Source organism: Microtus ochrogaster, chromosome 5, assembly GCF_000317375.1.
Source record: "Microtus ochrogaster isolate Prairie Vole_2 chromosome 5, MicOch1.0, whole genome shotgun sequence".
Taxonomy (NCBI): Eukaryota; Metazoa; Chordata; class Mammalia; order Rodentia; family Cricetidae; genus Microtus; species Microtus ochrogaster.
Window position 1 is genome coordinate 74,849,645 of NC_022012.1, and position 5,322 is coordinate 74,854,966.

General features: G+C 39.6%; 1 protein-coding gene and 1 non-coding gene across 3 annotated transcripts in view; one reads left to right on the forward strand and one right to left on the reverse strand.

The window, feature by feature from the left end:
* The window catches only part of Dennd4a (DENN domain containing 4A), a 107,754-nt gene that overhangs the window by 79,621 nt on the left and 22,811 nt on the right, over positions 1-5,322 (reverse strand). The window lies entirely within an intron of this gene.
* LOC113456125 lies at positions 3,301-3,433 on the forward strand. The gene has a single exon (XR_003376995.1). It is a non-coding gene; the product is annotated as a small nucleolar RNA SNORA51 (small nucleolar RNA).

Consider the following 5,322-nt stretch of genomic DNA (forward strand, 5'->3'; position numbering starts at 1 on the left):
ATACAATATTCTGTCTGTGTGCATGTCTGCAGGCCGGAAGAGGGCACCAGACCTCTTTACAGATGGTTGTGAGCCACCATGTGGTTGCCAGGAATTGAACTCAGGACCTTTGGAAGAGCAGGCAATGCTCTTAACCACTGAGCCATCTCTCCAGCTCCGGATTTTTTTTTTTTTAAAGACAGGTTTCTACTATATAGTTCAAGATAGCCCAAACTTGCAATCCTTCTTCTTCAGCCTCCCAGTACCTGGCATTACAGGTGCCACATTTGCTACTGTTGTTATCTTTTGGACTGCTAAAAGTGATCAAGATAAATATATGAGTTTTTAGATAGGATAGTACTTTACTTCGGGCTCACTGAACATCTTCAAGCAACAAATATGGAACAGTATATATATTTTGAAATATTTCTAAATATTATTGTTCTTGGGTAGCAAAGTTAACACAAATACCAACCTGGTGAAACATTTTTTTAAAAAAGTCCAATACAATTTTAAGTTAAAATACTGTATGTGTGAATTTTTGAAATATCTGATAGGATATCAGCTTGCTTAGATATCATGAATGATGGGTATGTCAAAACCAATTCAATACATTTTTATTAAAAAAATAAATATTTATTCTGTGTGTGTTTGTGTGCATGCCACTATGCACAAGTGGAGATCAAAGGACAACTCATGGGAGTTGGTTCTCTCCTTTATATGGGTTCCAGGGATCACACTCAGGTTTTTTAGGCTAGGCAGCAAGTGCTATTGTACTCTGAAGATACCTTACCAGACTCCCAAATTTGTTTTCTGTCGTTATAAATTCTTTAATATAGTACAAATACTAGTTTGACCATGACTTTATGTTCCTCTAAACAATATTTGTACTATAATTAAAAGAAAACAGGTATCACCTGTGTGGTGGTGCTGTATGCCTTTAATCCCAGCACTCAGGAGGTAGAGGCAGACAGATCTCTGTGAGTTCCAGGCCAGCCTGGTCTACAAAGCAAGTTCCAGGATAGGCAGGGCTACACAAAGAAATCTGTCTCTAAAACAAAAACAAAACAAAACTCAAAACTCAGGTATCATTTCCTTCAATGTTGAAATACTAGATTAATTTATTGTCACATTCCCAGTATCACGTGTTTCCATTGATAAAATAAACTTCTCAAATCTTTACTCTGATTCCATGAATTATATAAAAAAAACAAAACAAACACCTGAGATATTATTAGAATTAACTGATTTTCTATATAATTCAGAAGTATTTGCAAAGTGTTCTTCTGCTAATGGAGGTAACATATTACAGTTACTCCTTTACTTTTACATGCACAAGAAAACAAGAAAGAGGAAACTAGTTAGCTCTATTTAGTAGGACATAAATGGCTGTAAAGGAAGAGCCATGCTCCACAATATAAATACAGCCATGTGCTTTCTGCAGCTATGCATGTTAAACCACTACTTTTTCAGCACAGACTTCTCTAAATTGCTATTCTTTTTGACTGAAATTTTTACTTAAACTTTTTAAGATTTATTTTATAATATGTGTATGACTGCTTGGCTGCATGCATGTCTGTGCACCATATGCATGCAGTGAGTGAGGAGGCATTGAATCCGCTGGGACTGGGCTTATGGTCAGTTGTGGGCTCCCATGTGGGTGTTGGGAATGGAATCTAAGTCTTCCACAAGAACAGTCAGTGCTCTTAACCACGGAACTATCTCTATACTGTGCCATATCTCGAGGCCCTGAAATTTTCACTTTTGAGATAACTGGATATGCATCTGGTTGAAAGAAAAGGACCTGAAATTCCTTTTACTGAATTTTTCCCATTAGCATATCTTATACAACCATAACACAATGTCCGAGTTGGGACACTTACACTGATAATAATTAACTTGTCTTATTACCTAGGTTTGACTCATACTAATTTGTATATGTGCATATTTAAGTCTATGCAGACTTAATGGATATGTATCGTGTACCCTATCACTAGTCAAGACACAATATCGAGGGATCCAGAGACCTAGTCCACAGCAGGCCTGAGGCTGCAAACTCCACAGAAACAGGACTAAGCCAGTGACCTAGGCCAGAGCAAGCCTGAAGCAGCAAACTCCAGAAGAGCAGGACTGAGACCACGACCTAGGCCTGGGATGGTGAACTCCACGTGAACTCCATGGGAGCAGGAGCATCCAGACCAGGGACATTTGCAGAAGACTGGGCTAGCACGACTGAGCAGGCCTGAGGCAACAAGCTCCAAGGGAGTGGGACTAAGCCGGCAAGCTAGGCCAGAGTGGGCCAGAGACAGTGAACTCAACAGAAGCAGGTACAGGGAAGCAACCACTGACTGAGTGGGCCAGAGCCAGAGACAGCTGCTGGTCTAGTGTGAAAATGGGAGTAAACTTGATCCAGGACCCCTGTGGGTCCAAGTCAGAGTTTGGGACATCTGAAGAACTAGGCCTGAGGCAGGACCGCTATGGGTCTAGGCATAAGTCTAGGACCTCCGAGGGAATAGGCCTGAGCCAGGACCTCTGCAGGACTGGGCACATCCGAGTCTGGGTCCTCTGAGAGAGTAGATTGGAGCCAGAGACCTTTGCAGAACCAAATCCAAGCCAGGGACCTCCACAGGAGCAGGTCCAGATGAGAGACATTTACAGAAACAGGTCTGAGCTGGCAACCTATGCCACAGCAGGCCTGAGATAGTGAACTCCATGGGAGCGCTGAGCGACCTCCAAAAACATGGAGTGAACAAGGAATAACGGAACCGTGGCACTGACTGCACCACAAGGAGCAACCATCTGAGCCTTGAATCCACTGGCACCTGGAAGATTAATCAACAGAGTCACAGACAGTCCCAACTACACCAAGCAAAGGAAAAGATGAGTAGATAAGAGCACAAGCAACACCATGAAGAGCAACATGACACCAGTAAAATCTAGTGACCCTACAACAGCAAGACATGAACAACCAAATATAGATGAAGCAGAAGAAAATTACCTAAAAGATAACTTCAGGAGGATGTTTGACACTCTTAAAGTGGAAATGAAAAAATCCCTCAAAGAAATGGAGGAAAATACAAACAAAAAATTGAAAAACACCAACAAATCCTTTAAAGAAAAAGCAATCAGCCAGGCGATGGTGGCGCACGCCTTTAATCCCAGCACTCGGGAGGCAGAGGCAGGCGGATCTCTGTGAGTTCGAGACCAGCCTGGTCTACAGAGCTAGTTCCAGGACAGGCTCCAAAGCCACAGAGAAACCCTGTCTCGAAAAATCAAAAAAAAAAAAAAAAGAAAGAAAGAAAAGAAAAAGAAAAAGCAATTAGCCTCCTTGTGCTTACCACAGGCTGTGTTCTTACACTGGCTGTATAGAAAGAGGAGGTATAATAAAGCCACCCCATGTACACCTCAGCCCAGGCCACTGTGCCTGGTCTGTATTGTGAATGGGGAGACATGGAAAAAGAAAAAGAAAGACAAAGCAATCAAACATATGAAAGAAACTATTCAAGACTTGAAAACCGAAATAGAGACAATAAAGAAAACACAAGCCGAGGGAATTACAGAAATAGAAATCATGAGAAAATAATCAGGAACCACAAATGCAAGCATAAACAGCAGAATATAAGAGATGGAAGAGAGATTCTCAAGCACTGAGGATACAATAGAGGAAATAGATTCATCAGTCAAAGAAAACATTAATCTAACAAAAGCTTAATACAAGATATCCAGAAAATATGGGACACCATAAAAAGACCAAACCTAAGAATAGGTATAGAAAAAAGAGAAGTTCAACTTAAAAGCACAGAAAATATATTTAACAAAATCATAGAAGAAAATTTTCCCAACTTAAAGATATGCCTATGAAGATACAAGAAGCTTACAGAACACCAAATAGAATGGATCAAAACCAAAAAAGTCCCCTTGCCACATTATACTCAAAACAACATACAGAATAAAGAAAGGATATTAAGAGCTGCAAAGGAAAAAGGCCAAGTAATATATAAAGGCAGACCTATCAGAATTACACCTGACTTTTCAATGGAGACAATGAAAGCCAGCAGGAGCTGGTCAAGCATTATGCAGACATTAAGAGAGCATGGATGCCAGCCCAGTCTACTATATCCAGCAAAACTTTCAATCACCACAGAAGGACAAAACAAGATAATCCATAACAAAACCAGATTTAACCAAACCCTAGCCACAAACCCAGCCCTACACAAAAAACTAGAAGGAAAACTCCAACCCAAGAAAGTTGGCTACATCAACAAAAACACAGACAATTGATGATCTCACAGTAGCAAATCCCAAAGAAGGGGACAACACACAAATTAAAATCACCAACAATGATATAACAGGAGATAGCAATCACTGGTTATTAATATGACTTAATGTAAATGTATTCAACTCACCTATAAAAAGGCAAGGGCTAACAGATTTGATACAAAAACAGAATTCATCCTTCTACTGCATACAAGAAATACGACTCAACCTCAAAGACAGACATTGCCTCAGAGAAAAGGGCTGGGAAAAATTTTTCCAATCAATAGGACCTAAGAAACAAGTGTGTGTAGCTATCCTATTATCTAACAAAAAAGATTTCAAACTAAAATCAATCCAAAGAAACAAAGAAGGACATTTTATCAAAATGAAAGGACATTTCAGGAAAAATTCATCAAGTGGAAATCTCAATACTGAACATCTATGCCCCAAATACAAGGGCACCCTCATATGTAAAGGAAACACTTCTAAAGCTTAAATCATACATTAAACCCCACACACTAATAGTGGGAGACTTCAACACTCCACTCTCACCACTGGACAGACCAGTCAGACAAAAAATTAACAGAGAAATAAGGGAACTAACATATGTTATGAATCAAACGGACTAAAAAGACATCTACAGAATATTCCATCCAAACATAAAAGAATATACCTTCTCTTCAGCACCTCATAGAACCTTCTCAAAAATTGACCAGATACCAAAAAATTGGAACAACCTCATGTATCTTATCAGATCACCATGGCTTAAAACTAGAAGTCAACAGCAACACTACTTCTAGAAAGCCCACAAACACATGGAAATTAAACAATACTCATCTAAATAATCAATGGGTCAAGGAAAAATGGAGAGATTAAAGATTCCTAAAATGCAATGAAAATGACCACACAACACACCCAAATTTATGAGACACAATGAAAGCAGTGTTAAAAGGAAAGTTCATAGCACTAAATGCCTACATAAAGAAGCTGGGATCTCTGTGAGTTCGAGACCAGGCTGGTCTACAGAGCTAGTTCCAGGACAGGCTCCAAAACCACAGAGAAACCCTGTCTCAAAAAACCAAAAAA